The following is an 11,281-nucleotide window of genomic DNA, read 5'->3' as shown; positions in this document are numbered from 1 at the left end:
CCATTTCCTTTATTTTGTGGGTTTTTTTCAGACTGTTAAAAAGAAAAAAATTTTAAAAAGAGAAAATGACAAAAAAAAATCCTGGTACATGAAATAAAGATTTTTTTTTTATATAACTTGGTCCTCGTTTATGTGGATTTACTTGAGGGGGGATTTGTAGTGCCTGAAGAGTACCTCAAAACCCAACAAGAGAAGGTACTGCTGTGGACAATTTCATCCTCACTGGAAATTCAGAGGATGGGCTTGATTCAAGGTAGTCTTTGAGATACAGGAATGGATGAGGCAACAGAAGAGTGTTTTGCCAAAACTTTTTATTTTAAGTAAGTGTGGGTAAACTCAAGTCATTCATGGGCTTTCTCTGCTGCCCTCCAAAACAGCTGCTCCATCCTCTCTTTATCTTCCAGCATCTCCCCTCCTGTTCCATTCTTCCTGGGGTGGAGATATCACAAAGGCTGATGCTCCAATTCTTACTGGAAACAGTGGCTTTCATGGCAAGCCGAGAATTGCCGGCAAGGTCAGAATTCATACACACTGGAGGGCTCAAAAAGGAAAAAGAAAGTGACTCCAGCATTGTTTTGGGGTTTTGTTCAGCCACTCATGGCAATTTCCTCACTACCTGGGTTGGCAGTGGGTGTCTGGTAGAAATGCTCAGGTAGGAGCTTGGAGCTGGGGAAGAACTTACAGCTGGAGATGCAGACCCAGAAACAGGTAAGGCGGCAGCAGAGCAGGGAGGCGAGATCCCCACAAAGAGGACTAGGCACGTCCCCTCCCACTCACCATTGGCAGCAAGGGTGTCACTAATGAGCTTCCCTTCCCCCTGCACTGGGCTCTCACTTCCCGTGAGACCCTCCGTGCCTTTCTGAAGCAGACCAGAATCCCCATCAGACTCCGTGACCGCTAGCTCGGAGGGTTGACGTGGGAGGACAGCCACCTGAGTGACAAAGCTTCTCTGTGTGTGACCCACGGCAGACAAGTGAGCCCTCGAGCTGAATGAGCAGGTCAGAGCAGGGCAGTTGATTTGGCAGCACAAGGAAGGCACAGCTGGCTGCAGGAGTCCCAGCAGGCGCTGCTGGGTCGCAGTGCGATCACAGCACTGCAGTTCTCCCCGCTGCCCAACGCACCTCACACATGCTGATACCTGTGCTCAGCATCTCTACCCCTGGGCAGCACCAGTGGGTCCCCACTCTGGCCCTCCCTGCACCCCCTCTAGCACAAACTCCTCCAGCTCATCCCCCTCATTTGGGCCCCTGGCAGCACCTAACACCCACCCCAGCATTCCAGCTGGCAGGATGCTCCACTGCCAAGGTATTGGGGGCACCCTCTGACCCATTTCTGCTCCTCCTCCAGGGACCCTTCCCAGCAGCGTCCTCACCAAGGAGGGCACAGGGAGGGGAGAGGCAGCAAAGCAGGCCAGGAGCGTGTCTGGGGGACACCAGGGAGCTCCTGGCCCTGCCACATGCACATCTAGGAGGCACCTGTCTTCCCACCTCGTCCAGTGCACAGACCCCAAAACCTTCTCACCTCCTCCTCACCTCCTTGCCTGGTTCTGAAGCCTCCCCCCATGCTGAGTGCTCCTGCTTGGGCATGGGTGGGATAAGCTGAAGGAACCTCCCTGCGTATCCTCCATCCACCCTGTGATGTTTCCAATCCTGGCCTGCTTCAGAGCTTGGGGCAAGAGCGTGCTCCCTTATCCTCCTCAGTGCCAGTGAGGCACTGGGGAGAGGTGGCTACACTTCCCACACAATATCCTGCCTGGAGTGAAGGGTGTGCACAGCTCGCCCCCTCCACACAACTCCATGAGGGGTGCACTTCCTTGTAGGGTGCAGAGGCTTCTCCCCTTCTCTGTCTGGGATGAGGCAGCGAAGCAGCTCCGGCCTGAAATTAGGTGTGGGGAATTCTCTTCAGACTGTGCCAGCCTCCATGCCATAATAATTAGTACTAATACTCAGCACTTATACAGCACTTTTCATGTTCAAAGCACTTTGCAAACATTAACTAATTAATGTCATATTAAGTGATGTCTTAGAGGGGCAGCATCGAAAGCAAACGACTTGTGCGTGGGCAGAAGCTCTCATTCCCCATCTCTCCCCAGACACGTTAACACTTAGGTAGGTGAGAGACCCTAATATGTTTTCCTGCTCCCCTCCCAGTTCTCAGCGCTCCCCATTCCATGTGCTTGCCTCTCCCACTGCTGACTGTGTGCTCTGGAAGGCCCTGAGTATGCCAGGGGTGAGCAGGGCACCAGTGTCCTCTCCTCCACAGCACTGAGCCACTGAGGCCTCGTGACTGAGAGGTCAGATAAAGTATTTGGGTTGGAAAAGTTCCTGCCCCAGTCCCAAGCCCCAGTAGTGGGGAAGGAGAGACAGCAGGCCCCTTGCAACACAGCCAGAGTGGAGATGGAGCAGGCAGAGTCTGGTCCGATGCCTTCAGCCAGGTCCCTGTCATGCCCCGGCCTCGGGATCTCTTTGGGGCCAATGGTCATTCCCTGCTTTCGGGTGCCAGAGGAATGCAGTGTCTGGCCCTGCACAGGGATGATTTTGGACAATGCCCCTCCAAACCTGAGGACACACTCTCAAATGCTGGCCAGGGATGGGTAGAAGGCAGGCAGGGCATCTGCCAGAGAGAGTGCTGCCCTACTCAGACAGAGTAATTTGCAAGGATGGTTCTGGCAAAGGATCTGAGCTCCAGAGGGCCTGCAGTGCCCAAGGGATGCTGGCCTGCACTGGCAGCAGTGCCAGGTCTTCCATCCCATGAAGGCACAGCATGGCTGGAGAGGGGGCTCCCTTTGGGGGATGGAGTGGGGCAAGGGAGCACTTGCTGCTGAGCAATGCCCAGGCCCTCACGTGTGTGGGTCTGCTGTCAACATGTGCTTGCTGCTCCTCTGCTGCCTCTCTCATATGGACCACAGCCAGAGCTGGCTGCGCTTTGCTTCAGTGGGAGACGCTCTGAGAGCTCGTCATGTGGGGAAACCCAGATACTTGGCTATTAAATTAACATCGGGCATTTAACTGCATCATTCAAATGGTTTAAACACCCAGGAGTGGTAATTAGTAATTATGGTTTGGTGAGGGAGGATATTAAGTCCCAGGTATGGAGCCCAGTATTTTTCTCTGCAGATAATTTTTAGTGCCAGATGACTACAGAGAGAGGCCAAGCGTCAGACACGCAAGCCTGCTGTCTTGCTTGTGTGTGAGGACTGCCATGGGGGAAGGAGACAGCCACACAGCTCGCCTTTCAAAAGCCAAGCACCGAGGCCAAGGACACAGAAAGGGTTGAGAAGCAGAGCTGATGGAGGAGGACGGTCTGTGAAGAGGTACAGTCAACATAACTAAAGCTGCTAGGGGAGCAAGGATGGCAAAGGACAGGCTATCTGAATGGCCTGGAAGTATCCCCAAAGGTAGAGGTGGGTCCAGACATCTTGGCTTCTCCTTCCCAGGGGCCTTCCAGCTGCTGGGGCCTTCTTCCCTCCTCTCCCCAGGCTCTTCTGGACATCTTCTGGAGAGACAGAAAGAAGAAGCAACAGTTTTGGTAAGGAAGAGTGGCAGATGGAGGGAAAAATTTGAGGAGGACCTATGCAGATTAAGCAGATGTGAATTAAATGCCACCAGCTTGAGTTTTACCTCCAAGAGTGGGGAACAATTCACCCCTCACACTAAGCTAAGGCATGGAGCTGGACCACACATAAGCTGCTGTACAGTGTGCAGCTCCTCACCCAGGCAGGGCATTTACAGAACTTCTGATCAAGCCAAGCATACCTGTACCACAGTTTGCTGGCTCCACAGAGCTCCAGAGTAGCTGTGCAACCAAGATGCCCCATGGAGATGAGAAACTCCCCTCCAGCCTGAGAGGGAACAGGGTCCTGCCACCAGACACGGCCATAAAAACACCTTTAGCTGGGGATCTGTGCCCACAAGAGTAGGGAGGACGTCTCTGATGTCCCAGTGTCCATGGTGACTATGCCTTACTCAAGTCATCCATCACTGGCCCATGGAGGGGTGCTGAGGACCTGCCAGAGGATCCAGGACACCCCAATGGGCCATGCTGCTTCCCACAACTGCAGCAGCAAAAATTGGGTGACTGCCTCCATCTTCCTGGCTGCAAATCCCAGCTTTGACCTGGCTCTGGCAGAGCCAACACAGACGTGAACCATTCTGGCAGAGCGTTGTCACTTGTGCCAACTTTACACCGTGGAGAGGAGTAACGTGCGAATGACGCCAAACCCCGCTGGCCTCGTTTCGCCTGCCCTTTATTGAAACCTCCGGGCCTTGCACCCTGGGCTCGGAGCGACGAGGGGGCCGCGGCTGATGTACACCACGAGGGCCGGGCCCCGGCGGGCTCGGCATCCTCTGCAGCGGTCAGCGGCTGACATTGCGGAGCCCGCAGCGGAGGAGCCGGCCGGCCGACACCCGCGGCTTCAGCAAAGGGGTCAAGATGCACGGCTGCGGGCTGAGTCCCAGAAACAGATCCACAAGGGCAAAGTACCGGGCTCGGGAAAGGGTTTTCTCTGCTGCTGCTCCTCCTGCTGCTCCTGATCCCCTCGGGGATGGAAAAAACAAGGGACTTTGCTCTCTAGGGACCTGTCAATCAGAATCTGCCAGCACGGTTTAATTTGCTGCATTTATGCCTGCCAGGAGCGCCGGCCGGGCTGCCTGTTCCTGAGCAGGCAGTGCCATCCCGTGGGACGAGCCCGGCACAGCAGCGCAGCCTCACAGCCGCACTGTGCGGGAGCTGGAGCAGCCCCACAGCTTCCAGGGAAGATGCAGCGCTGGGACCCTTGCCCGGTGTCCCCCTGGTGCACAGGGGTCGCCAGCGGACTCTTCCGCTCTTCCAGGGCTCCTCACTACCTGCTTTCCCTCATTCCCCCACTCCTGACAGCATCTCAGAGGGGACACAGGGACATAATTTACATGGGGGTTCGGCTTAGACCCATCCGTGATGGGCTCCAACCAGCACAGGGGCAGGTATTATTTTAGGAAGGGAGGGCAGACAGCAAAGTTCTTAGTGTGAGCTTGGTGTGGCCATGAGGTAGGAGGCAGCATGGCCCAGGAAGCTGCTGATCATCAGCAAGTCCCCCTGCTTCTCCTACTCCAAAATCTGCAGGTCTGACTGGTGCCTGGCCAGGGATCATCTATGAGTGTTTAATAGGGTAATATTTCATGCATGCATAGAAAAGAATATTTCCACAAAGCATTTCCAAGGCCAGAGAGTCCCATGACTGCCCCATGTCTCCTTCTGCCCTTGCCACTCTCCCTCAAGTATCTGGTGCTGCTTGTGGATCCTTTGGGGAAAAAGGGGTGAAGGGAAGGTTCCTTCCCAGCCCAAATCCCTTTCCATCCCCTACAGCAGGGGCCAAGTACAAAGCCTGGGCCTGACCTTGGGAGTCAGCTGTGACCTTGGGAAGTGCCTGATCCAGAGGAACAGGCTGTAGACAGGAAAAAGGAGAGAAAGAAAGACCTTGGACTGCTGCAGTGGGAGCTTTCTGGAGCAAGGCTGAGAGTGCGCATCCGTCCCAGCTGCCTCGGGGTACCTGCCGCCCGATGGGGGACATACGCAGCACAGCTCTGCCAGAAGGGACAAAAGCACCCGGCTGACTCCTCCAAAGACAGAAGAGAGCAGATGGCGCTGAAATCTGCTCAAGAGGAGAGGAAGGAATGGCCCCGAGGCTCCGTACTCCCTGTACCCTCCGCACTCCCTGTACCCCGAGAGGCACATTTGTCCGCGGCCAAGTGTGTCGGCCAGCCCTGTCTCTGGCTTACCAAGGAGCAGAGAAGGGAATGGCTACCATGGACTTGCTGGGCTGCTGCTTATCCCTTGCTGCCTTTCTCTTTTGTGGGGACCTTCCTGACAGTCCCTGGGAAGGGAACAGTATGTTACACAGAGGTAGCATCTGCTTTTGGCTCCTTACTGCCTTGAAAGTAGGTCTTGTGCAAATAGGGTTCAACTGTGTTTCCTAGCAGAAATTGCTTGCACTCTTTTTCTGCCTCCTGATATTCTGCTTAGACCTCTTTTTCTGGCTGGCATAAACATTAAGCCTTCCAGAGAAGAGACCAGCCAGGCAAGAGCATTTGCACAGCATGTTTAGCCCCAGAAGATTCTGATTTTCCATGGAAGTTACTCTAACACTGATGATATTGAAGGAAATAACCATAAGTGCTTCTGTGCTGGGCAAGGGCCCTTGTGAAGAAAACCCATGTTGCCCAGTGCAGCATACGACTCAGGCACTGGATAATCACAGGGCACGGAGCAGGGCTCCAGCAGGTGAAAAGCAAACCACTAACTCAGTGGTGAGAAGGCATTGTGTGCCTTCCACTGCCCAGGGCCACATCCTCCTCCCTGCTGTAGATCTGGCTGGATCTATGCAGCATTTCCCAGCAGCAGCAGCCTCTGTTCACACAGTTCCCCATCACCATAGCTTGTATCTCCTTTGGTCAGGCAGGGAATGTTGTCTCTCCCTGCACAGCATGGAGGTGACAAGCTCCCACTGCAGAAGCTCACTGGTGTGGCCTAGAAAACAGCCACAGAGCAGGGATTTGCAGCTGAGCCTGTGGACTCCCATGCTCATACCCCAGCCACTGCACCAGCCTTCCTCTACTGATGCAGGCTTGGAGCCAGCAGGGACGCTGCTGGCGCCAGCTGCTCTAATTGAGCTTTGTAGAATAAACTTGTGGAATTAGCCTGTTGGCTGCTAGGATAAAATCCAGCACAGAGTGCAGATCAAAGGAGACAATCTTGCTGGCACTTTGAGGGGAGGCAGCGGGCCCTGGGCTCCTTCTGCAGCTCTGGAAAGGGCAGTGCTCAGCAGCCAAGGGTGAGGATGCAGCATGACACACACACTGCCTCTTCAGCAATTCATGTGGTCCAGACCCTGGTGGTCAAAGCTACAGAAACCTTGGGAGAGGTCTGACACTGGTGGCAAAAATAGTCAAAAAAAGGCAAGAGACAGCACTAATTCACAGAAAGACAATTTTTGGATACACCAAATTTTGTGTTTTTTCCTGGTAGCATGGAAGGAGCAGACAGCTCTGAGCCCAGCCTACAGAAGCAGTGTGGTTTAAGAAGGGGAAGTGTGTCCTTGCTCAGTTTCTGTTTGTCTGTGAGGGCAAGACAATCCAGTCCGGCAGCCAGGGAGAGCTCAGCACAGCAGGAGGAGGAAGAAGGGAAAAGCCTCACAGTGAAAGCACTGTCTGCTACCAAGAACAATAAACTCAGCACATTCCTTGTGTGGACCTTACTGGACAGCCAGGGCTGGTCTGAACACACACAGCAATTCTGCGAGGTGCCACCTGCTCCCAGCCCCACCAGACTGCACAGGCAGCAAATTAAAAATCAGATTCACTGCACATACACAGTAACACTGTTTCATGGCCATTTTTCTAGGGTTCCTGAAAATCCAACCAAGAATTTTCCTGGAAATCCAACCAAGAATTTCCTTGACAAAGCTGGTGAGCAACCACCAGACAAGAGGACAGGTTTATAGTTCAGCAACCAGGACAACAGTGAGAGGAATGAAGCTCTTGGAAAGGAGGCCAAGCATTGCAGCAAAGACCTGAGAGAACAGCAGGCTGAGGAGGCAGATAAAAGTGCCATGGAAAAGACAGGATGCAAAGGGGAGGGCCAGGGAAGGAAGGAGGGCTTCCCAGCCTGTGAACATCGTTCTGGGGCATGAGCCAGTTCATATGTGGCCAAAATTGGTTACAACAAAAGCCCTGGAGCCAGGAGTAAGCTTTGCTGCTTTAAAGATGGTGACAATGACTGCGGAAGAGGAACCTGACCTGAGGAGGTGTGTGTGAACATCAGGGCTCCCCGCAGTGGGAAGGTGTTAAGGCTGAAGACTTTCCCTTGGTTTCTGGGTTTGTCAAGAAGCACGGGGCAGTGGAGACTAAGCATATGGCACAGGCATACGGTGTGTTTGGTCTTTAGTGAGGAACAGGAACCCAACTGTCTATTTTTGATGCATTTCTTATAAGAATGAGAAAAAGAACTACTGGAAAATGGTGCTTTAATGTGAACATTAGTCTTCCAATCCTCAGCTGCCTCTTTGATTGGAAGCACCATCATACAATCTGGAAAGCAACCCATCTTAAGGCTTTCCAAAGCTTTTTCAAGGCAGAGGTGATCTGTTTTCTAGGAAAGGCCCCTAACAGGTTGGGTGCTTGGACATGCTGTCCTTCACTTAAACCTGGCAAGCCCCTGGTAACATGGCCTGAGCTGTGTATTATCCTCTCTCAGCAGGAGGAGGCTGCTCAACGCAGCGCCAGCTCAGGGGGTGACAGCTCTCCAGCGAGCCCCAAACTGCAGAGGAGATGGATGGCAGAGAAGGTTTTGGAGTGGAACATCTAAGGTGCTGGAATGAGTCCCTGTTTTATGGGCCTGCAAACACCAGCACAGAGCCCAAAGCCAGAGAAGTGGGAGACAAGAACAGAGAAACAGATGGGAGCAATTTATCCTGGCTGTTCTCATGAGCATCTTCCAGGGAAGAGTGATTAGTCTTATTAACTGATTAAATGATTAATTAACTGATGAACTGAAATTATGGATCAAGGATCAAATGATTGCAAGGCAAGTGTATTTGGAGTATTTTTCCAGGAAGCGATGTATTTCACGTGCCTTTCATGAAAACCAGAGGCCAGGAGGGGAACTGTTTGCAGCAGCAGCAGCAGAGTGTGGGGTCAGCAGGACAGGAGCAGAGGCACACGGAGCTGCAGGGCCCCAGCAGGACATGGAAGTGCAGTGCCTGGTGTGAAGTGGGAAGTAGGACAGACCTGCTCCCTCTCCTAGGAAATGTGACCTGAGATAGGCTGAGAAAGTTGGTTCTGTTCACCCTGGAGAAGAGAAGGTCTCATGGAGATCTCATAGCAACCTTCCAGTATCTGAAGAGGGACTACCAGGAAGCCAGGGAGGGGCTCCTCATCAAGGGCTGTACTGATAGAACACGGACTAATGGCTACAAATTGAAAGAGGGAAATTTAGGCTGGATATTAGAAAGAAATTGTTCACTGTGAGGGTGAGAAGACACTGTAACAGATTGCTCAGGGAAGCTGTCCATGCCTCAACCCTGGCAGTCTTCAAGGCCAGGTTGGACAAGGCCATGGGCAATCTGGTCTAGTGGGAAGGGTCCCTGCCCATGGCAAGGGTGGCTGGGATTAGAGGATCTTCAAGGTTCCTTCCAACCCTTAACACTCTATGATTCTAAATGTGGCAGAAAATCTCCCCTGCTTAAGACTGGATTCTTTTTTTCATAGAACTCTTCTTCTCCTTGCTAAGAAAATGGGAGGTTGGATTCATGCCCAGGGGAGTGTTTTTCCCGTGGCACCAGCCACTCCCTATGCATGCCATCTCCTCCAACCCACACCTATATCCACCTGTGTCACCAGAAAAGGAAATTTGAAGGGCTGAGACCAAGCTGCACATGATCTGCCATCTCTGGTAGACAGCAGCAGCACTACATTCTCTGCATGCACCTCACGCAGGCCCGGGAATGGAGAGGAAATGGAAGACAGCACAGGATTTTGTTTTATCAGTCTATTTCTCTTCATTCCTTCATTCCTAAGTCTATTTCTCTCTTTGGAACTTCTTCCTCTTTTCCTCACCATCTCCTGAGCTGAGTCCCTCTGAGCCCACAAAGCCAGCTTGGGGGCACAAGGGACAGGCACTGAGGAGCTGGCATCCCATTGAGCCTCTGCAAGTGACAAGCCAGGCAGTTCCAGCTCTAATGATGTTTGTCTCCAAAAAGGCTGTTTAGGTGAGACAGTTACAAATTGTATTTTATAAACTGTATTTCTATAAGTGGATTTTTTTTTTTTTTTTTTGCTAGCGGGAAGAGGCACTTTAATAATCCCACTTGTGATTAATGGCAGGGTGTCTTGTCAAAGCAAAGAACGCTGCAGCTTCGGTTCTTTCTCGAGAAGCAATCACAAGTGGAAAATAAAGAAGAAAATGCACAACCTCTCTGCCTGGAAAATATTGATCTGGACTCTTCCTAGGTAAAAGATACTCAGTAAAATTCTCTAAAGAGTTTTTTAGCCTGTGAGCTGAAGAGATTTGTAAACCAGATCCTGCTCTTTTTAGGGGTAGAGAAAATTTCAATCACTCTGGCATGAGAACATTTGGGATTTAATGATTTATTGTCCTCATTCCCTGAGAAGAAATACTAACCCAATTACAGAGACAGGGACCCAAGGCACTGCTGTATTAAATCACTGGTTCATGGTCTCCTAGAGAGACTGTAGGGCTGAATCCAACTTCCAGCCCTAGGTCTGCCACCAGCAGGTCCAAGGAAGCCATCAGGCACAATGGGAAAGCTCAAATATCACACTGTGAACACAGCAAGGGCAACTGCAATTCCCATTCTTCACCCATCTTTAACTCTCAAAGTCAAGTGGTTTTTGTAACACCCTCTAAAAACAAAATGCTGGTTGAATGATCATACAACTACAGCCTGAAAAGTACCTGATTTTTCACAGCATCATTGCAGAGTTTGGAATGAATTTTTATTTTAAGAAGTTGTGTGCGTGAGAAAAGGAAGAAGCACACTATTAAGTCATGTTTCCTGTCCTAGCATGTGATTTTGTTGACATATTTCTTGTCCAGAGTCCTGTAAGTCTGTTCTCTATCAAAGTAATCTCTTAACCTCTATCTCCATTTTTATCTGGGAAAACAGAAATTTACCAGCCAGACCTCACAGTAACTCCATCATATGTATGTACAGCAAAGTTAACCAGATGGGAACTGCACATTAATAGTTGAAATCTGTATTTGACTAAGCTGAGGATCAATATTTTTCCAATACATGATTTGTAAATTAAGTTGAACTCAAGTTTTTCTAAAGGAAAAAAAAAAAAAAACAAAAAGGCAAGTCATTGACACCAAAACGATTCCCAACAGGCATTTGCCTACCATAGGGCTGAATACCTCTGCCAAGTTCCACAGTTCCAGGAAGTGTAGCCACAATGAGCACTGGAGATGTTTCTGACCCCACCAGTGCCTGAGCTGCTGTGCTCTGCTGAGCCTTCAGCACACACAGAAAGCCAAGTTTTCCTCCTCTTTATGACATCTGGGTTCAAAGTGAATGGCTTTTGTCACACGTCACCCCCAGCTTCTACACTTAAAAGCCAAACTCAAGCATTTTAATCAGCAGGGCAAATTTACACTATCCTTAACAATACTCTCCTCCACTCCTGCATATTTTTTCTCTATTAAGTGGTGATTAAGCAGGAATGAAATTTTGGTAAATGACTGCATTGTCCCAAAATTGTTTTTTTCACCCAGTCTGCAAGAGGCC

The sequence above is a fragment of the Zonotrichia albicollis genome, chromosome 4 (genome assembly GCF_047830755.1).
Source record: "Zonotrichia albicollis isolate bZonAlb1 chromosome 4, bZonAlb1.hap1, whole genome shotgun sequence".
Taxonomy (NCBI): Eukaryota; Metazoa; Chordata; class Aves; order Passeriformes; family Passerellidae; genus Zonotrichia; species Zonotrichia albicollis.
Note: the sequence above shows the minus strand (reverse complement) of the source record.